Source organism: Pipistrellus kuhlii, unplaced genomic scaffold (genome assembly GCF_014108245.1).
Source record: "Pipistrellus kuhlii isolate mPipKuh1 unplaced genomic scaffold, mPipKuh1.p scaffold_m20_p_7, whole genome shotgun sequence".
Taxonomy (NCBI): Eukaryota; Metazoa; Chordata; class Mammalia; order Chiroptera; family Vespertilionidae; genus Pipistrellus; species Pipistrellus kuhlii.
Window position 1 is genome coordinate 18,088,293 of NW_023425573.1, and position 23,555 is coordinate 18,111,847.

At 39.3% G+C, this 23,555-nt stretch overlaps 1 long non-coding RNA gene across 1 annotated transcript in view; it reads left to right on the forward strand.

Moving 5' to 3' along the window:
• The first annotated feature begins 2,379 nt into the window (after positions 1-2,379).
• The window catches only part of LOC123651658, a 370,822-nt gene continuing 349,646 nt past the window's right edge, over positions 2,380-23,555 (forward strand). Inside the window, exon 1 of the long non-coding RNA XR_006740519.1 lies at positions 2,380-2,568. This is a non-coding gene — a long non-coding RNA (uncharacterized LOC123651658). The remainder of the gene's footprint in view (positions 2,569-23,555) is intronic.

Here is a 23,555-nt window from a genome sequence, read left to right on the forward strand (position 1 = left end):
TATGACATCTATTTGAAGAAAAGGAAGTCCTGTCTAAATGGTCATATATTCTATGATGTCTAATTTGTTTGCTATAATAAGGCCAGGCTCCGTTATTGATGAATCAATCATCCGCATCATGTATGTTGATGACACCACCTAAGTTTCTCTCTCAAGATAATTGTATTGCCTACAGAGATTGGTGCTGGGCCATATATTATTAAACTCCATAAACATGTTGAACATTAATTGCTACTGCTGTGCAAGAAAACAATTTTTTCCCCTCTTTGTGGTGGAGAGTTAAGTAATTTATACAGGATGACTCAAACCGTGTCTCAAGGCAGCCAGCGAAATGCTGCTAAATCAATCCATATGCTGGTCTCTGTGAGAGAATCAATTCTATGACCTGCATGGGTGAATGATACAGGGTGTCTCAGCAGTGCTGAATTCTTTCTTACTATAAATGGACTAGCCCTCGAGGTTATGTTTCTATATACCTCATGGGGGGAAAAAAGTGGAAATAATTACAGGGTCAATTTAAACAAAAAATAAATGCTCATCTCAATTAATTCAAATGAATGGAACTTTTCCTAGGTTTTCTTTTCTGCGTGTGTTCCCCTCCAGTATCCAAATAATGGTCTCAATGCTCCATTTCATTTTTCTGGCTCCAACATAGGCTTGGTTCAGAGGAATAAACAACCTCTTATAAAGGCAGGGGTGAGGCCTAGGCTGTTAGTTCCCTGGAGAACCAGTATATAAAGTCGATGCCAACCTTTAATTGCTTTCTTGGTGTCTTTAGGGCCTTGCTTTGACTCTGACTTTATTTTCATCATAGTCTTATAACTCACTTATTACCTTTAAAATCGTTTCAAAGGGCAACTTGTAAAGAATGTGATCAAGGAAAGCAAGTACTCTTTGACTCCCTCTCTGCCTCCTCCCCTCCAAAGCCCCAGCTTTGCTTCTAGCTTAGTTTGTTATCAGCAAATGATAACACTCCCTTAGTTACAAGTTACATTTTGTACCCAAAAAGACACATCTTAAATGGTGGATTCAGAGTTCTGCTTTCTCAATGAATCCGCAAATGGCTTTTATGAGGACTTGTAGACTAAAGAATAATCTGGTTTTCATAGATTTATCAAAATTTGGTAGCTTTTAGTTTTCAACAGAAGCCTAATTGGAACATATCTTGAATTTTCTTAATGGGCAGTGAAAAAAAAATGGATCACATGAATACAGTGCAGGCTGATGCCACATGAGTTTATCGGTCCTTGATTTTCCACTAACAACCATGAAATGTATAATTAGGATGATCCACAGTTTGACTGCCTTGTGGAGGATACTTGTTTTTCTCTGAATTCCTTCATCATCTAACCTTTATTCTAATATCATCATTTCCTTTTTTAATGGGAGGGAGGGAGAAGTTTTCTTCCTTTCTCCCTCTCTTTCTCTCTTTTTTTTTTGAAGTTTTCCTTACACTATCTTGTTTGATTTTAGTTGTGTGGACAACTGTAGTAACCACAGTGCACAGTGGTGGTCATGTGACTTAGGCCTGTTAATCATGGTACCACATCCTCCATCCCCTTGGTTATGGTAATATATTTTCTTTTTTCTCTCAGGGATGGTATAAACCTGGAGTTGTCTAAATGTACCTTTCCCAGGACTCTTTGCACCCTTACTCATGAAAGACACAGGCTGTAAGGAGAGAATGAGATAAAAATGATGAGGTGTAGTGGTGGGCTGGGAGAGAGAGAGAGAGTGAGCTAATGAAAATAATTTAATTGCCCACTTTCCATCATTCCGTATAGCCAGCTCCTCCTCTGCACTCCCCTTTGTTATGTGTGTCCATTACATTTCAGTGGACTTGGAGTTAGTAGTTAGTTTTCTCTCACTTGTTACCAGAATGGTTCAGATTAATATGTGATATTAAGCATCAACAATTGCTTTATTGCATCTGGAGTACCATAAAGTCCCAGATTCTTGGGAGAGCCAGGGCTTCAGAGAAAATAGAGTAACTCTGGGGTTTGGCCTGACTGCAGAGAATTCCAGGCAGACAGTGAGGAGGAAATGGCAAGGGGAGTTGCATTTACACAATCTAAGTTGATACCTTAGATTCAAGTAACTTGTCATCTCAATTGACACCCTGATATTCTCCTGCCATCCCCTCAATATTTCAGGACATGACTTTTCTTTCCCTCAGTTACTCCTTATCTCTCTTGTTCATATGTAGCTGTCAATAGTTGCTCTATTTTTACTCATATGTCTTATTTCCATGTACCATATTTTGAGAGGTATGTGTATAAATGGTAATAATTACCAAGCCACATTAACTATTACCTTTGAAATTCTGGCTAAAGAGCAGAAGAAAATACTTCTCTACAAATGTGAGGAGCTACTCAGCCATGCTCATTGGATAATTTAGTGATCAAAACCTTGTTCTTTCCTCCTTGATCTCTGACTTGTATAGATTTATGACTGTGTTGGGAAGAAGACTGGCTGTCTCCTCGGCAGGAGGCTCAAGGGCTGACCTTAGGCTTGTAATGCGGCCTTGGAAATATGAATCATGGCTGGGAGGACTTGAGAGGTGAAGAGGTAAGTAGCTTCTCTTCATTCCGCCTTCATGACTGTATCAGCATCTTTCAGATGGTTCAAGGTTTTTGTTGTGTGCTGGCTCATTTCTTGGATATGTGGCCCTTTTTGAGAGTAAGTGAGAAGGAATTCAGGGGAGAGAGTCCATGAAGGTGATTTGAAGTTTGAAGTCTTCCACTAATCGATCTTGTCAGAAGCACAGTTTCATCAAATGTTTATTCAGAAGTGGTGAGGCAGAGAGTGGAAGGGAAGCTGGACTCTGAGTCAGAGTGACTGTGATGTGATATTAGCTTTGCTCTCAATAGCCCTGAGCCCTTGGGCATATGCCTTACATTTTCCAACTCTCAGATTAAGCATCTGTGAAGTGAAGGAGATGGCAGTACCTGTGTGTTGTGTGAATCAAAATAATAATAAGGTAATAAATATGAAAGTAGTCTGTGGATGGAAGTGATGTTTCAAATACAAGCCATTGTTCTTATTAAGATGCTACACTTTAGAAACAGCCCCTTTTAAGAATGTAACAAAATAAAAACCAGCTCTGTTTATTGGAGGATATGTATTAGGGGGAAAAATTGTACTAGGAAATAGCAATTTGAGAAGGTAGAAAATGCTGCATTCAAAATCTTTATATAGTCTTAAAATGAAAAAAAAAACACAAATAAAAAAACAAAACTAGATGGCTGTAACAGTGGGACAGGTGAAAACTAAAGATGGAGTGAGCATGTGCATTTATTTTAAAAAGCCATCATTCTACTGAAAATTGGTCAGTATATATTTATTAGTTTGACGCCTTCTGAATTACTGACTCAGATGGTGTAATTTAGAAACCTCAATGTTGACATGCAACACGTGCAATTCCACTGGTTATTGTGGCCACGAGTAAAAGCATTTCCCTGGGAGAAACTGGGGTATCGGTTTTCCTGGTTGCCATATGTGGATCTTTACACACACACACACACACACACACACACACACACACACTTTTGACAGATGACTTGAGAATTGAAGTTTCTGTGATATGGATTAGGGTCATGCTGCATCATCTCAGATTCATTGCATGCCCTGCGGGGAGTTTAACTTTGCCTGTCCCATGAAGATTGCCACTGTCCTTGGCCATTTGGTCAGATAATGAAGTCTGTCCCAGGCTCTATAACAAGACATCTTTGAGCCCTCAGGAGCAATGAGGCTAGAAAAGGATGGTAATGTTCAGCTTCAGAACTTCACAGGACAAAGACACAGACCTGTTGTCTCTCACAGCACTACAGATCTATCACAGAACTGCTCAAATGTCATGGGCACATGATGAAATGGCTAGGGTGATATACTAGAATTCTCTGCCTCTTTTCATGGATGATTTTGAAAAATAGCTCCAGGACAGTTAATTAAAAAAAAATCTTCATGTCAATAGAGTTCTGGAAACAAAGTAATGTGCTTTTTACTTAGCTTCCTTTCCAGATAAGCCAAAGGCCAAGAGATAACTGAAGGTTATAAGGAAAGTCAGAAAAAATTTTAGATAAAGAGTCTACCTTTCTTTTTACAAGAATAAATGATGATTCTATCAGCACAGGGAGGCTGGATGTTCATTAAGGCAGAAGAATTTTAACTAGCCAATCACTGAGAATTCTGTGGAAATATTTGGCAAAAATAAACAGATAAATACAGGGTAGGCCACACAAATAATTACGTGTACACAGCACAGGATCTCTTAAGTACTTCGCTAAGAAAGGAAAACAGTGAAACAAATGTATAATCTACTAGCTGAATCTGGTTAAGAAGAAGTAAACAACAGAATTGCATGGCAGGCAAATGCTCCTGTTGCAAATTATTTTATTTTCTAAGCTTTAATCCTGATCAAAGCCACCCAGGCTTACAACATAGGCCTATTAGCTCCTTGAGGGAGAAAAGGGAAGCAGGAAGGAAGGACTGAGAAAAGAGCTGGAGGGAAAATTGGTAGAAGAGGAAACAGGGAGAGCATGGGAAAAGGTGAAGGACATACTGAGGAGAAGATGGAAGAGGAATCGAGGAAGAGAAATGCAGGCACTAAGGAAGATAGGGCAGTATTAGGAAGGACCCCAGGGAAGCCTGTGTTTCACCCCAGATAAAACCTTCTCTTTGGAGGCTGGAGTTGATGTTCCCAATGTGATTAACATGTTTCCCCTCAGAATATACATATTTCTTAAGCTCCTGAGGGAAGCCCAGGCTTCAGGTGCAACCAATATACTTCTTTCCAATAGCTGCCCTGTACTCCCTCAAGAAGGTTTTGATTGGGAGAATCCTCCCCTTTCTAAGGGGTGAAGATGGGGAGACAACGAGGTAAGGGTTTCATGTGTTTAGTCTCTTGGAAGACTCCCTTCAGAACATTTCTGTGAGCAAGAAAAACCCAGAACTCTTGGCTGCAGGTCTGAGCATAGTAGAAATTGAGAGTGGAAGCAAATCATTAAGATCTTCTGTCTGTAAAACACATTGGACATAATAGAGCCCAAAGTGCAGGCTCCAGTTATTCCCTTTGGTGTTAGAAGATTCCTAAAAGTCCTATAATGAGGAATCTGGAGGAATGCTCCATGAAGAAATAGAAAACCTGGGAAAAAAGCTTAATCAAGGGCTAAAAATGAAGCCTGGGGGAATTTAGAGCAGTGATAATAACCTCAAACCCCCACAGCATTCAAACATCCTGGCATAGGCTGTGAGATTTGGCTGTGTGGAAACCCCAAACCCTTCTGAGCCTTCATTTGCAATTTTGCAGTATCTCCCACTGGCACAAAGCTTCTGGAGGTGCTCAAGAACTTCACAGGCAGAAACAGTCTGTTGCTGGCTGGATGAAGAGCAGCAATTCCTGTTCAGCTTGGCCTAACGAATGCTTTCCTTTGTTTCAGAGGCAGATTTTCTAGGAAAACTGTGTTTTTAGTTGGGCAAGGAAGAATGCACCCTACCAATCTCATTTAAAACGTCATGGGAAATCAGAGATAGAGATACAAGTTATTTTGTGGAAAACATCACAATATTTCCTTGGCAGGTTGCATATGGAGACTAGGATTCTCACACTACTGCAATATTTTGGATATCACCCCAGATAACTCACTGTCAATAGCATGGCGGCAGGAGTTTTTCTTTGTCTCCTGCTGAATTCTATGTGCTCTGTTCAGAGGAACGAGTGATTGCTACCAGCCTTTGCAGTCTCACCAAGCATGCTAATCTATGGGACACTGGCTGGTAGTTCTGTTTCTATGGGCATGAAGTCTGGACACTTGACATCTCCTGTGGCCTCAGGACCACAGCTTGGCCCTTCACCAGTATTCTACTTGAGTTTCTTCCTCTTAGTTGTTGAGTCTGTGTTGCTCTCTCTTTGGCACAAGATGGTTTTTATAGACAACATTCCTCATTAACCATTTTCTAGCATTTCTGCCATTCATGTATATTCTTTGCTTCCTTCTTCTTTTTTTAAAAAAATGTATTTGTATTGATTTGAGAGAGAGAGAGAGAGAGAGAGAGAGAGAGAGAAATCAAATATAAGATATAATTATTGATTGGCTGCCTCCTGTTTGACCCACACTGGGGATTAAGCCTGCAACATGGGCATGTTCCCTGATTGGAATTGAGCCATGACTTCCTGATTCATAGGTCGACACTCAACCACTGAGCCACGTCAGCTGGACACTGGACACTGCTTCCTTCTTTTTTTTTTTTATTTTTTTTTTAACATATTTTATTGATTTTTTACAGAGAAGAAGGAGAGAGTTAGAAACATTGATGAGAGAGAAACATTAATCAGCTGCCTCCTGCACACCCCTTACTGGGGGTGTGCCCACAACCATGGTACATGCCCTTGACCGGAATTGAACCTGGGACTCTTGAGTCCACAGGCTGATGCTCTATCTACTGAGCCAATCCGGTCAGGGCTGCTTCCTTCTTAAAGATAAAATTAGTTAGCCATTGTCCCCAGAAACAAAAATACCTGCTCCATTTTTGCAGGTTGATTCATTTCAGGACATGTTCATGTCCAGCTGAAAGTTGAGAATATGAGAAATATATTTCCTAGAAATCTTCATTCATGACCTTTGAACAGACTGAAGACTGGTATGGGACATCTAGGACACATACTCTTCTGTTCAAAGACTTACTCTGAATGTGGGTATTCTGTTTCCTTTTAATTTGAGTGGGTAGTTTTCTTGAAACTATGCCTTGGGAGATCATTCTCCTCACTTTGTTCTAACCCAGTAAGGCCCTTGCTTGTTCATGTTTCTTGATGAAATAAGAGAAGATCTCTGAAATCTGAGATTGGCTTTTGAGGTGGCCCAGACACTTTCCATGAGCCAATTCCATTTCAAGTTTACTGTCCTCCACAGACTGGGGGTTTGAGGTTAAGAAAGTTCAGGAAGGCTTAGGATTGTTAAAGTAGTAGATTAAATAGAGTCTGCCACCATAGGTATTTTAAACAGGAGGGCACTTTATAGAGGGAATAAAGGGCTTATAAATGCTCCTGAGAAAGTACTACTAGGTTGGATTGTCAGTGATTATGCTCAGAAAACATATGGAATTTACCCACTGGGGAGGGAGCACTCATCTCTTTAGCTACCACTGTTGATGTAGTCAAGAGCAAACTGCAAATTTATATTAGGAGTCAAGAAGCTGCCTTCTCTGCCTCTCGATGATGCCTGTAAACTGGAGGATGGACCCTCAAATGCCGTTGTAGGAAAACATCATGTTTCCTGGACCATTCTTGCCAGGAGGAAGGCAGCCAAGAGGAGCAGGCAGATGGTCACCACCTCTCTTCTGCCTCTAAAATCTTATAGGTGTGTAATCATGCTTCATGTATAACCCTCAGTGTGGGAGATTGAGAACACAGCTTTCAGTTTTCAACTTTTGTAGCTGAAAGAATCATGGCCTAGAGGTCTAGGGAGCTAAATCACAACATCCACTTCAACTTCTGTGGGCTTTTATCACCTGTTGCATACATTTTCAATAATTCCTGCCTCCTCTATAAGGATGTGAGCCCTTTATGGGCAGAGGTTGGGTCTAAGCTATCCTCAATTCCCAGCACCCAGCACAGTTCCCTTGCACATCAAATAATATGGACAGTGCTCCCTCTGGATCTCCCCTCCTCCTTGGCGTGAATAAGAAATTTCCCTGACCCTTTCAGTTATGAAGGGCCATGTGACTTGGTCCTGCCAATGAAAGGAACAGAAGTAATAGGTGTCATTTCTAGTCTGAGGCAATGACAAGGTCTTATGTGATCCTGCATCTTTTTCTTTTTTGTTGCTCTGGTGGATGTTGAGATGGCAGAACCACCAAAACACTACTACTACTACTACTACTACTACTACTACTAGGACAGCTTCCCTGGACAGATGTTCTACCCAGAAGAGAACTTTGTATAAACAGGAAATAAAGCTTTTCTGTATTCAGCTACTGAGACATTAGATGTCTTTGTTTCCCCAACATAGAGTAGACCATATAATAGAGATGGCCAATAAGCCATGGAATTGCATGAAACATCTAGATATCTACAGATGCATCTCCTATGACAACACAATTTATTTGCACTTTCTATTTTCTTTTTCATATAAACTCACATAGACCTTGAGAATTCTGAAAGAGAAAGTACAAGAAGTTGTTAAACTTTGTAGGGCCCATGGAAACAACAAGGCAGAAGTCATCACCCAGTTCAGTTGTGCTGTTACCTAGTCTAAAAATGACTCAAGTTATTTGGAAAGTAATGAATATCTCTAGCAGATGGGAAGGTAACATATATCACTCAGGAGTTGCTGTGTCTTTGATACCTTAGGGTAATTTACAACTCCAGTAGCTCGCCTTCACCACTTTGGTACATGCTAATTTTACTTAATCAGGCTGTACAAGCTCTAGGGGCACAGAGAGATGCTAGATTACTCAATAATGACTTTTTACTACCCGTGCCCAGTTTTACTTTTCTTATGTATGATTTGTGATTGACAGCTTAATGTATTTAATGCAGACATAGATGTGCATTTTTTTTGTATGCACACATTGTAATCAACATTTTCAGGTTATGTATGCAACACTTTCAGGTTGTTTGTAAGATTTTTTTTTTTTTTTTTTTTTTTTTTTTAAAGAAGACAACAACTGTTTCTACTTGAATTCACTTTTTGTTGGTATAATCTCTGAGAATTTTTTTCCATAGTGGACAAGGATTTTTATTCCAGCCAAATCTTAAGCAATATATTTCTCTTCTCTACACATCCATTTCCTTTTCTGGAAATTGAGGAAAATACTTTCTGGTACTCATCTGGAATGTGTGGGAACTGGAGAAAATGTAAAGATCTAGCTTATGATTTGGCAGTTTGTAGGTGTTTCATAAACAGTACTTGATAATAATTATGTACATATTTATGTAGATTTTTTTGTTTAGAATTACTTTATATTTTTTTAAATCTCAATTCACCCTTACAATGGCTTCTTGAGGTAGGTGTTATATTTACCATTTTGTAGCAGAAGAAAGAAGCTCAGAGAGGGCACTGTCACTTGTGCAAAGTCACAGACAAGGAAGTGACAGAGCCAGTACCGAAAACTAAGTTCCTGACTCTAGTCCTGGTGCTATAACTGATAGGTACTGGGAGGAAAACAGCCTGGGGTCTGAAGCACAGTGCCTGGCAGAAGGTAGGAGTTCAACAAATGGCCACTATTATTGAACCAGTGTTGTAGTTACCAATGATCATCAATTATGTCTCCATTATCTATTTCAAGGTGGTTCACCAGGGACTCCTTGGCCTTAACAAATGACCTCTGTAAAAACAAAGCTGATCTGTTGTTCAGACTACACTATGTAACCCACTATAGATAATCAAATCATTGGAACAGAAGAGGAACAAGTTTTAAAGACTCTCCGGTTACTAGTATACAAACTTAGTTTGTGTACATTACACCTGGACCAAAAGGCCATTCTCTGTATGTAAAAATTAAAATATGGCTCTTCTCTTGGATGTAATAGGAGAAGCAGAGGCTTGTTTTTTGAAGTTAAGATGCATCACATCTCACATACCTCTGTTCCTCCAAAATGCCATAGAGCCAAGATACTGGCTTAGCTCAGGATAGAGGATAATTGTGCATGTTAATATTTATCCCATCCAAACACTCAAATTAGCTTCTCTAATAATCAACTGTAAAACACACCCTCCTTGTTACCTGCTCTTACACAGACAGAGTTCTTCTGATAAAGTTATTCTTGCAATTAATGCTAAAGCAGAAGGATTTGAGCTGCCCATCCATTTGGCAAGGGATTTGGGAATAGGATCAAAGTTGGTTTTATTTCAGTAGGGTGCCTAGTGAGCTGTTAATTACTTGGGTTGCAAATCAGATGGCATTTGAAATAGAATATTGAATTACACCTGTGTTTGGGGGTCAGTTTATCTTCTGATATGAAGCTAGATTTGTGGCAGGAAGAAACAGGAGGAAATGAAGTTAGTTTTCTTCCTGTATTTGATGGGGAAAGTCTTTGTTGCTGAACTATTCCTCTGGGTTTTGTGTAATGGATTAAACCAATTGGGAAAATTATGTTTCAGGAACTTCGAGCAAGAGCAGACCTCCAATTATTCCTCAAAAATGTAATCTTAGACTTACTAATATAAAATATGACTTGGATACTTACATATTGGTTTTGAGTACTTAAGATTATTTGAATGCCAGTTTAGTGACAAATTGAATAATGGAATTAATGTTTCTCACCTCAGTATTCCAACATTTATCTCAAATATTTATATTTTAATCTTATTGAAAATAAATATTTTGTGTGTTTTCTAATTTATACTCATCAGAGGATGATATCTTATTTTGGAATATTTTGTTTGCTCACTAATCCCTGAACATGCCATCTCATTTCTTTTCCATAAGTGCCCTTCCATGTCTCTACATATCTGTAGTGTTCAATTCCTAGCTCGCTGTGTCTTATCCTACAAGTTTTAACTCCAATATCACTTCCTCTTAGAGGCATTACCTCCCATTGACTCTGCCTTATCACCCTCTTATTGCTTCAAACCATTGATAGGAAACTCAGAATTATGTGGAAAGAAAAAAAAAATATATATATATATCCTTGACTCTGAGAACAGGCAGGGGCTTTGGGTTGTCCCACATAGGCCCATTTCTTCAGTACTTAGCACCATACCTGCACCTTGAGAGCTGAATGTTTCATATTATGTATGAATGAGTGAAGAAATGGATGATTGAACAAACCATAACCCAATTCTCCTCTTCAGAGTACTAGTCAAACCATTAGGAGAGTATAATATTCAGTCTCAGTCCTTATAACTTAAAAAATAAGTATGAAACTGGACAATAACTGAAAAACTGTAACAAAGTTGTGGGTTTATTTTTACTTATTTTTTAATATATTTTTTTACTGATTTCAGAGAGGAAGAGATAGGGAGAGAGAAACATTAATGAGGGCATGTACCCTGACCGGGAATCAAACCGTGTTCTCCTGGTTCATAGATTGATGCTCAACCACTCAGCTATGCCAGCCAGGCAGGCTGTGGGTTCAGATTCTGCCATATTGGCTGCAGAAAGTTTGACAACACCAAACACTAAGCTATTAATACAATAAAACTGCTGTAGCATCTCTCTTGGCTTTACTCAGTGTGGCTCTTTGTTTCTACCTCCTTGTGTGGGTCTCTCCTTTTCTCTCTCTCTCTCTCTCTCTCTCTCTCTCTCTCTCTCTCTCTCTCTCTCTCTCTCTTTTACATCCTGCTTTTTGCCTGTATTTCTGTCTCACAGAAACTGCTGACAATTTTCTCATGGGTTAGCTAAGAAATAAATACAAGCTATCTTTCTTTTATCGAATTCATAATTGCTATTACTAGAAGACCTGATCACAACAAAATAAAACTGACAATGACTAAAATGGCTTGTGGTAGAATTTGTTATTGCCTAAGAAATTGATGGCAATATTAAATCTTCTTGACAAAATTTAGAGATATAAAATCTGATCTGGGAAAATTGAACTTTGTGGAAATAAAGAAAACTCAAGATGGCAGAAGCCATAACTGTTAAAACTAGATATGGCTAAAAAAAAAAAAAAACCTATTTAAAAAATATTTTTATAAGGAAAAGGATTGATGCTGACCAAATAATATCAGTGAAATTAAAATAATAACAAGATAAGAGCATTTATATTATTTAATCAAGGGGTTATATAAGTGGGAGAACTTAGTCAATATTAAAATACAGGAAAGGCAATTTATTACACTGAAGAATGGACAACTGATCTCCTTTTCCACCCATAAAAAAGGAAGGTTGTACAATACAGCACCTTGATGTGTTTTTTTCTTTCCACATAATTCTGAGTTTCCTATGATGATTAGTACTGCATGAGTATTTTTATGTTTTATCAAATAAAAGACAGTGATGATGATAATTTTATATTTAAAGGAATAACATAGTATGTTAAATTTTTTATTTGATAACATTGCTATTTAGACCTCACGGTCATAACCATGACCTTATTCATCTAGTAGGAATACACTATTTTAGACAAAGTATCAGTACTGTAGACCCAGACTTCTAAATTGACATTTTATGCTATGGCACTTCTTTTCTTCAGTAGTCTTTGAATAATTAGTGTTTTATCTGGGGAAAAAATGGAGAATTGACCTTAAACAAGATGCATTAGTAAAATACATTCTTCTGTTAATGATGTGTCTAGCAGAGGCCTAGTTCTACACAATCAAGCTAGTTCTACACAACATTTGGAAAGTGGCTTTCCAAAAGGTTAATTTATTTTGGACACCTAAACCAGAGTGAATTTCCAAGCTATTTATATTGGTCAGATTAAATTGCACTATCTGTAGTTCTTGCTGAATAGATTTTTTTCTTATCTTCATTTTTAAATTGTTGGGAGATTTTTTAAAATATATATATATTTTTTTGCCATAGGAAAAACAATGTTGCAAAGTCAATCTCATATCAATAGGATTATAGCCTGTGAATATTTTCGAAAACTAGCACTCTCATATGCATTTCCTGTTGTTTCCTGAAACACTCTACTCAGAAATTTCAAAATAGAGGAAAGAAAATTTTATCACAAATTTGTGCCTGAAACACAGGAGAAGATGAATAGATGTCTGCTGCATTAAAAAAGGACATAGGCATGCATTAAACCCCTTATGCTTTACTTTTTAATGATGCAATTGTGAATTATGTTCTTGTTGCATTTGTAATTAGAGGCTGAAGCAGATGGTGAAGACTTATTTCAAAGTGATGTGTCTATTAAAATAAGCCACACTGCTAAATGATTGTTCACTGTAACAGCATCTTACGCCCCTAAAACACTCCGACTCTTTGTTGATGTGCAGTTGATTACCACAGCTGATTACATATGTGCACATATTTGCTCGAAAATGTATCAAGTATATTTGATATGTGCAATACAAGTGTGTGTTATCACAATTATAGATAATGAAGCTTTCAATGAATTATTCAGCCACACCATCTACAAAGGGAATGCACTGATTTCCCTTTTCAATAAAATTAGGCATGAATCTTTCTAAACCATTGAGGCTAATTCACTCTACCAAGTGAAAAAGCCTTGAATGGAGAGTGGGGAGTTCTTGGGTATTGAAAGATTTTCTTCTGCACATTCTAATGAAGAGCAATTTTGTTTAGGGTGAACTCAGTCCACAGATAGTGGTGGAACATCAGGGGGATGGAGAGAAATAGGCATCAAGAAGGGGCCAGGTAAAAATAAAATCATGTAGGTAGTAGAATTGGTAGTGTGTATTAGACTATTTTAGGTTGTGATAAAGACAACACCTCAATCTCACTGACTTATTGTTACGGAGATTCATTTCTCTTTGGCTACATGTCTATCATGGAACATAAAAGGACTCTGCTCCATAAGGTCCAGGATAATAGAGGGTGCATCTCAGCACAGGCTTCTACAATCACCTCACTAATGGGAAGAGAATGGTCACATACATACTAGCTTTTGAAACATTTTTACATGACACTTCCATTTATTTAATTGGCCAGTGTAAGTCACATGGCTAACATTAAGTTAGTGCAAGTCACATGGCTAACATTAAGAGGGCAAGATGTGCAATCCTATGGCCTGAACTATTTGGTAAACCACGGTCACGACCACCACATAATATAATTTTTTACAATGTTGTGTGCCCCTGAGATAGTTTCTCTACCTGACTATACGAACTATTCAATTTCTATCATCCAGGTCCTAAAATATCATCAGAACCACTCTTACATGTTTAATAATGTATGTAAAGATTTTTAGAGAAGGCTGTATGTTACCTGGAGGGGCAGAGGAGCCTTCCAGTTTAACATTTCCTTAAGAGGTATTAATGAGAATTAAGCATTCTATGATCAGTTTAGTATGGGAATCTTTGGGTAAGTTTTTCAAATTCCTTTACTTCTCAAAGCTGTCAATATGTTAATAAATTATATCTATATCTATATCAATATTTCTACTAATAAATGGGTAATAAGCTTATTAGACCTGGTGACTGGACATCTTCTGGATGTCTGACTTTCTTCCGGACAGTTAGGGGGAAACCAGGCTGGCAGGGGGGCTGTTGGGGGGTGATCAAGCAGGCAGGCAGGTAAGCAGTTAGGAGCCACCAGTCCCAGATTGCGAGAGGGATGTCCAACTGCTGGGATTGGGCCTAAACCACCAGTTGGACATCTACCAAGGGGTCTCGGATTGGAGAGGGTGCAGGCCAGGCTGAGAGACCCCCCTCCACACTTCCCCTGCACGAATTTCATGCAGTGGGCCTCCTCTAGAGTGTGTGTGTGTGTGTGTGCGTGTGTGTGTGTGTGTGTGTGTGTGTGTGTGTGTTTGTGTTTGTGTGTGTATCGGCATGCAGTCATTTCTCAATTTTACAGAATTGATTTGTGGGGGAGTTTCCCATGAGATGGCAATCTGTGAAGACACATTTTGGGTAATGCTGCTCAGGTTTCTCCCATTGGTACCTGGTTGTATGTTTGGTCATCATTTATGTTTTGGATTGGTGAACACATCTAGGTGCTAGGAGAATGACACACCCAGGGAGAACATGAAAGCTCTGTGCCACCCCGACTGCCATACCTTGCTCTGATCATCTCTTCTATGTAACTATTCCTGAATTATATCCTTCATAAATAAAGCAACTAACACAAGTAAAGTATTTTTCTCAGCTCTGCTAGCTGTTTTAACAAATTACCAAAACTAATTTATGGCAATTGATTAGGTGTACAGGTAGCTCAGGACTTGTAACTGACATCTGAAAGAGGACAATCTTGTGAGACTGAGCCCCTTTAACCTGTGGGATATGATGCTAATTCCTGGTAGATAGTATTAGGATTGAATGGAATTGTTGGGCATGCAGTCAGTGTCTGGAATATCAGGGAATTAGTTGTTGATGTTGAAAAACACTGCATAATTGGTGCTTATCACCTGGAAGGTGCAGAGAGCTTCCGTAGCTACAACTTCTCCCCTAGCCCTCACCCTCTTCTTAGCCTGGAAAAGGAGCATTATTTTGATTGATGTGGGGGCATAGGAGAAATTTTATGATAGGTAAATATGTCTTTCACAGGAAAATAGGCCTGGGGAAATGGAACCTGATACCACAGAAAAGTGTGAAAACGATGGGCTGTTGACCTGCATAAACATGGTTCACTGAGTGGAATTTTAGTCCCTTCCCCCTATGCAGGCCAAATGCTGGTACATGCTAGAGGGAACAGCATGACGCCATACAGAAATGACTTCACCACATTCTCCATGTAGTGAAGGGTATCTGGAGTGTGATAGCATTCAGCTGGGTTTTTTTGTTTTGTTTTGTTTTGTTTGTTTTTTAACTCAAAAGGCAACATGAAAGGGAGAAACCTGGAATTTCAGCATTTGCCACCAATGTCTAGTGCAGGGTTAACTAACAGCTGTTCCTGGTCCTGGGTCAGGGAAAGTGTGTGAGGAGCAGGGCAGCACCGGTGAGCCTAAGAAACCTGTGCGCCTTACAGCTATTGTTCTTCAGAGGTGCATCCTTTTATTATACTTCACTAATGAAGCTGTTCTTTGGTAATAGACTGAGTTACCTAAACATAGAAGAATCTGTTTACAAATTCTGTACCTGGGGTCACAGCCATCAGATGATTTTGAAGATGTATTTTGTTTGAGTTGATCAATAATTGTAAAAATTAATTTTGAATGCCTGATTTAGCATTGTATGCATTCACCCAGTAGCTTCTTTGTCCAGGAGACACTTGCTGTAAGCCTGTGGCTTTCTAGAAGTTTGTGAGGGTTTTCTGGCAAGGGTGGGGAGGGGTCCTATAGGTATATTCTTTCATAATCTTATTCTTTTATACTATTTATTAGAATAATAACAAATCTGCTTATATTCTTGCCAGAAATGACTAAATTTAGATAGTAAAAGACACCTGTGCCTTCAGAAACAGCTACAATCAAATTGTTAATCTAGGGAATATTGGGATTTGTGGGGGGGTTTTAAGACTGAGGTAGCCTTCAGCCAGCCTGGATTCTTTAAGTTCATGGCCATTGTATTTCCCCTAGAGAGGATGTGTTAAGGTGACTTCTCAGCTAATTGGAAGGAGGCAACAGAATACAGCTGAGTATATGAGAGGCTGGAGACCTTTATTTTAACTCTGGCTTTGCCTCTAATGTTATGTCACCTTGTGAAAATTGCTGAATATCTCTGATTTTGGCTCCTCATCTGGAAAATGTAAAGGTTGGTGAGATAATCTCCAATGCCCCATCTAGCTTTAAAATTCTATGATGCCAGGAATATGGTTTGCCCATCAGTGAAAAGTCACTGAGCCGACCTTGGAAATTGCTTCATGCCAATTAATCTCCTTCCTCCCTTTAGTGGAAAGTGATCAGAAATATGGTTTCATATTATAAGTCATAAATATGTTTCCTTGGAATCTCTCCTCCACTGCTTTACAAAAAACATGTGGCCTAAATCCATTTGTGTCTGAGACAAGTGCTGAAAAACAAATGCTTCCATAAAGTTAACTCTTGAAAGTGAGGTGTTTGTATGAGTACTATGTTTGGTAACTTATTACCAAGATGCAGGAGAGCAGGAAAAGGTAGGTAGGTTTAAAGACCTTGTTCATTTTTGTGATGCTCTTCAAAGCTGCCCTACATGGAAATCACTTTGATCAACACAAAAAATGACCTGTTTGGACTATTCTTATATTGTGGCATTCTAGCATCTTTGAGAATGAGAACTGCTAGCTTCATACAACCTCTGTCTGCATTATTCTTGACTTCTCTCTCCCTTCCCTTCCAGTTCCTCCCTCTCCTCTCCCATTTTCCACTTCCTATCAGCCTGTGGTTATTTCCCATTTATTGAAGCTCCGGACCTGATTCTAGATATCCCCTGGACAATTCTTAGACAGTCTCAAGGCACTTTAACATTTGGTTAATTTTGTCGGCATGCCAGGGATTTATTCCAAAAGACTGACATGCTTTCAAAGAGATTGGGTCAGAGACACAGAATAAACAAATCTAAGAGTGCTTCATTTACTAATCCCAGAACCCTATTTTCCATTCATAGGCTTATTTTTCAGATGACCCTGGCTTCTAGCACTGAAAGAATTACAGGGATCAAACAAGAATTCTTTGTTCTTGATATTTGGTGATCACATGTTCTCCCTTTTTCAAAATGCTCCAATTAATATAATTTTTATTCTTGTGTAGAAAGGTGATTTGCTTAATTTAAATAAAGAGGACTTAATTTTCTATAATTAGGTTACTTCTCACCTTAATTTACCGATAGGAAAATTTCCCTTGTTGGGCTGTGCCACTACATTTGACTTCAAAAATTGGGGTTCATGTGGTTATAGGGCTGTGTCTCAATAGTACAAAAAGAAGATTCAAATGAAGTTTAAAAAAATCAAGAAGTGATGTGGCATAACATGTTTTACATACCTCCATCAGACCCACAGCAAGAACAGCACCAGCCAAACCTCAGTCACTTGGTTTTATGCCTCACCTGTGGATAAGTGGCTGAAATTAGATGATGAACTTGATGGTGTGTTGAGCTTGTTATTAATTGGATTAGTTGGTTTCTGTGTGTTCCTGATTTATGCAATTTGACCCAGAAAGACAGGCAAGGTGTTTCTAGGTTTCTATAGCACCACCAGTACTAGAGACTGAGGACATTTAGAGCATAGTAAAAAGCCCTTGGTGGTGGTGGTGGTGGTGGTGGTGGTGGTGGTGGTGGTGGTGGGGTAGGGGTGGGGAGACAGTTCTGGGAGGACACTCCTGAGGAGACACACCATAATCACTGATAAAGACATAGTGAAACCACACAACCCAACCAGTGCCAGATGAATGGGCAGCCACTCAGAAGAATGGGTTAGAGTTGCTGCAGTGGAGGGTGGTAGACATTTCTGTAAAGGTCTCTTTGTGAAGGCGAACTTGAAGCAGGCTTTAGAAGAAGAAAGGCTGAGCAGCATTCATAGAGGGGCAGTGGGGCAATGGGGAGGCTGGTCCAGGGAGAGAAGGGATAAGTCCAGGCATGAGCTACCAGTTTGTAGTAGAGAATGTAAACTTGGATTCTGAAGGAGGTGAGGGCATTTGGGGAATATTGGAAGGGCAAAGAAAGATGATGAATTCTGAAGGAGCCAAAATTTAAGATTAAGAACTGGCTAATTTACATTCTTGGCAGAAAAGATGGAAGAAGAGTGGGGAAGATGGGCAAAATATCTCCTAGCTCTGAGGAAAGTCAGGTAAACCTGATAAAATTGGGCTCAAATTAGTCCTTCCTCTTTGCTTGCTTCTGGGTATGGTTTTTACTGTAAGGTTCTACGCCCCAACACTAAAATCCTAATTCCTCTTTTCTTTCCTCACTTCCTTTACTAAACCCTGTTTAGGGATTATAACCTGTAGCCAGAGGTCATCCTCACAAGGTGGGTTTTGTGGTCCATCAGGAGTAGTGCAGTGGATTCTCCCACACTCTCATCTCTGTGTGAGGACTCTCAGACAGATCAGCTAGCTGCCCGTTCCCAGGGGCACATCCACCTGCGTTGACTTGCTTGGGAAAATTTCCTCTGGGCTCAACACCCTTGTTCCCATACCTAACCCAGCCATCTGACCCTCCCCAAAAGGGTGTGTTTCACTTGTACTGACACAGGGAATGTATTCTTGTCCTTTTGAGTAAACAGTTCTGTACAGTAGAGGGTGGGACCATATTTGAAACAAAAGCTTGGGATTATGTTGTTTCTCTAGCACCTGCCTCCCTGGGGTGAGCTCACTGCATTTAATGACACCCTTCTAGTCCAGCCTATCCCCCTTTTTTTGGAATACTGGGTGGCGCTTAACACTCTCTGCTGGGAATTCACCTCTTTCCATGCCAGTTAGAATCAGATGGTATCCCTTTAAGATCCCCAGATAAAACATGTGTAGATCTGTCAGTTGTTAACCTATATTCGATTGATGCACGATTTTCATTTCTAATTAGCCCTGTTTGCTCAAGAAGTACAAACAAAACCAACACATTTGCTCATGCTGTTGCAGCAGGTTGCAAGATAGCCTGTATTTTCTACTTTATAGTTTTAAAATCCAAACTATAAATGTGAATTACTTTTTGGTCTGACTCCAGGGTGTAGGTTATTGTTATGCTAATTCAGGTGTATGTCTTCCCAGACCTTATAAGTATATAAATCTTGTGCTCTTTTGAACAAATTGGGTGGTTAATCCTTTAATCAGTTATTGAGAGATTGCTACAAGCACAGAGCAAAGGCCAGCCCTCTCAGCTCAGCCTTTTTGAAGGTCATCATTGTTATGCATTTGATGTTTCTCCTTTGTTTTTCCTTTTTTCTTCTATTAAATAAGAAAGTTGGCCTAATCCTAGAGTAAGCACTTTCCTTTAAAGTGGAAAGATGGGACCATGGGAGGAGAACAAGATCTAATGCTTCAAATAATAGGCAATACTGCTGATGGGAGCAGTCTCTTAGCCTCCCTCTTTTTTCCCCCTCTCCCTGCTCCCTTCTTAGGTATGTTCTAAGAAGGGATATTTGCCTCCAGCTGGCTGGTTGTATTTGTCATTTGGCTTTTCTGTTTTCTTAACTACGTCTTTATATGTATTCTGTGGGTAACTTTTTGTTAGCACAGGAGGCTGTTTTTCCTTCATCTGTCCCTGAAAAAAAATTAGTGGAGGCTGCTTCAACTGCTTAGAAATTATAGGTTAGGTTCAAATACATTATCATTCATTGGCAGCTATTTCTGACCATAATGGGGAGAAGGTTTAAGCTCATATGAATTGTTAATGCTGACAATAGAAGTGCAAAGAGATTGTCTCCTATCAACTCCTCTTTGTGTGGAGGGCCTGGCCTAAACCTTGTCCTTTCTGGGTGGATATGGACCTATGGCCAGTAATGCCCCTGGACATTTGTGTGACCTTGGTTCCATGGGATGCATTAAGAATTGATTTATCTTTATAAGGACTTGTCCATTTTTCTGATACTCCAGATGACCAAAGTACATCATTTTACAGCTTCTCTTCTACTCAGGCTTCATTCACTAGAACCTAGGGAGGACTTCTTCTGGAGGGTGCTCATGCAGTGAAAACCCACCTGGAAATGCTCTCAAGGAGTGCAATTGCCAGTATCCACCTGGACAAATTAAAAGAAGGTAGAAAAATAGGAAGGAATGATGGGAATTGTGATCGTGATCTCAAAGCAGAAAACATTCTCTGTAAACCTTCTCCTATGGAGTAGGGTCAGGATCCAAGTCAGAATCTAAAGTGCCTGTGGAAGTCACAGATAGATGATGTTTTAAGTCTCTGTGGCCCTGAGGGCTTGTAATTTTTCTTCTTTCTTAAAGTTATCTAAAATCTGTCGAAATCTAAATTGCCATGGATGGGGCTCTTGTCACTCACCCTGGGCCAGTTGGTGTGATAACAGCTCTTGATTTCCAGGATTGATGTTGAGCAGATAAGGTGTTTGTAAATGTTGGGCTTCACCTTCATATAACTAATGAAAACTGCTTAGAAAACAAAAACAGCAGTTCCTAATATTAAAAAATTAAGTCAATTCCTTTAGGAGTAAGACTCCTAAAGATGACAGTAAGCTTAGTTACTAATTAATGAGCATTCACTGGCTTTATTCGTGCAAAATGGGCATTACTGTCTGCCATTCTACACAGGACAACATGGAGTCTCACCCTCAAGGTCATAATAGCAGAGTGGGGATTCAAATTTAGATCTGTCAGCCACAGTAATTCATTCAGAGGTGATCACATGGTCCAAAACAGGCCAATGGGAGATTTTAGGAATAATTGCAGGACTTTGGGAATCCTAGAGAGTTAAGCCTAAAGGGAACTGGTCTAAGAATGAAGCTATAACAGAGGAGAGCACACAAAATGGAGAAAATGGGGACATGATTTCAGTACCTGGATATAGCTATGCCTGAAACCAGTTGCTCCTGGATTATTTAGTGACATAAAATAATAAATTCTTTTTTCTTCTTCTTTTGATTTAAGCCTCTGTTGGAAAACATAGACTCATGTAGACATTCTTTCCATCCCAACTTGGTTATATAAAAATGTGCCTTGGGCCTGGAACATTTCCTTGCCAAGAGTAGAGTTCTAACAGCCTATACTAGGCTTATCACCTTGTATGGGAATACCTTTCTGTGCTTCAGATTTAATGTTTACTCCTTTGTTCTCCTTAAGTGTGGATGTCATATGGTACCTGGTCAACCCTACTACTATATCTGTCTTCTTCAGGGAGGGGACTGGATCCTTCTAGTGCAGCACAAGAGGTCCAAGTACCCTGCATCTAGTAGCCATAGGAGACTGAGGCCCATCATTGGGGCTGATCTTTCCATTCCCTGTGTGAGGGAAGTGCTATTCTATCCACTACTTATTTTCCTGAAGACTCTGATACCCAGATGCACTACAGAGGTGTTTGGGCTTCTGCTTCTGGTAATAGGCAACTGGTATCACTTGCTTGACACTCTTTGAAATAGTTTTCTGTCTTGAAACTTAAAACTGAAAGACTCTTGACAATTTTGTCTACATTGCCAAACTTTCTCTGAGACCCTCAGGTAAACTTGGTAATTTATCTTACCCTTCCCTCACGCACTGAATCCATCACGGTTATTGTACCATCATCATGATGTTGGTTACTTTTATTACACATAAGTCCTTCACTAGGGTGTAAAATGCTGCTGAGTAGAGTATGTGTGTGTTGCATGTGTGTGTGTGTGTATGTGTGTGTGTGTGTGTATGCCTATGTGTGTTTAATTGTAATCTTTAGACCCAAACTTGCTCCAGAAATGCAAAATAATCTTCATGATTTAAACAGGAAATGATTTAGGTAGCTTTATATGTCAAATTCTCCAACCTTTTCCCAATATATCATAATAACCCCTCCCATGCTTGGTACTTTGAGAAGCAAAATATTGGGTATGTGTCATTAGTTCCCTCCAGGAAGATGTAAGGTCAGAACATGTAGGAACATTCTGATAAATCTCCGACATGTTAGGTGGTGAAGTATTTTTCCAAGAGCTAAACTAGAATTCTAACTTTATTCCAACAGAGATTAACTTAATAAATTAAAACTTAAGGCACACGGAGCCATTTTTTTCTCAGTTAACTTACTAGAACTTTTTGAACACTGATTTGAGCCTATATTTTAGCTAGACATTATGACAGAAAAATATGAGACCAGCTCAGTGGAACCAATTTTAGACTTGGAGAGAAACAAGAGCTGATGATTTTAGGAGTGCTACCCAAGTTTGTCATACTCCCAAATAGCTTTTCTTTCCCCATTGCTTTTACAGATTTTTTTTCTTGACAATGTAGAACAGGGGAAGTCTCTGAAACTCACCATCCATTTTCTTCTTGACATGAATTAATTTACTATGCTTTTCTTTCAGTTATCTAAAGAGATCCACCAAACAAGGGGATCAGGATTTACCTCTGGTGGTCCAGCCAATTCTTGAGCAAGAGGCTAATTCTAGGGGAAGGTAGTGGGGATCCCTGTACAGCAAAGTTCTTATGGCTAGATTCCTTTAAAAGGATGCTCTGTGCCCAACCATAATGCTCAGTAAAAATAATACCAAAGATAAGTTGAAGTCTGCTTATTTTGAAGTTTAAGATCAAGACCATAAGAATCACTGAACATTAGTGACTGCAGAGAACTCAGTGATTGCTTCATGCAACCTTAATCACTTTGTCAAAAAGGAAACTATAACCTCAAGTTTGTCTTGCCCCAAACGCATTTCTAGTGCAGTGTGGGGCCCATTTCTCTCAGAGTTATTTTTACAGCTTGAGAAACATCAAAGTAGGGGTACCAAAAGCCCCTGCTCTCCTCTACAGTCAGGCTGTATGGGTTTGCCTCCTACTTCTTCAGTTGCTAATGGGCTTTGAGTGAGTTATTTTCTTTTTAGTCTCGTGGTGTCTCAGTTTTCTCATTTATAAAATGATGATAGCAGTAATAACTACTTCAACAGGCTTTTGTGAAGATTAAATGAGTTGATATGGGTAAAGCAGTTAGAACAGGGCCTCTCCATAGCAAGTGCCCAGTTAATATAATGGTTATTCTTGTTTTCATTCTATTTTGCCTTTCATGGTGTGATTCAAGGCTACCAATAGGAACCTTTTGCTATACTCTAGCCCTAAACACTAGACATTTCCCTTTGTATTTGCCCTGGTTCTGTACTTCATTATGTAAGTAAATGTGTCCACTATCCCAAAGACCTACATTACACATTTAACAATGTGGCTTAAAAGGCTAATATCACTGAGAGAGGAATCATGGTGACTTATTTTCATCCTACAATTAAGAACCAACATTGGATCTTTTCCTAGGAACAGTTTTGTAAGGAATAGAGACCACAAGCTTTGGGAGCCTGGAAAGTTAGGGTGGTGAGAAAAGGGGTGGCTAATAAGAGGTATGGGGGTTGAAGGTACAGAAGGCAGTTGGTCTATAGACAAGCTCATCAGCATGTTTAGTATTTAAGATTCACTATTTTTCTTGTTCTACCCTAGTTCTTTGCCTGTGGCC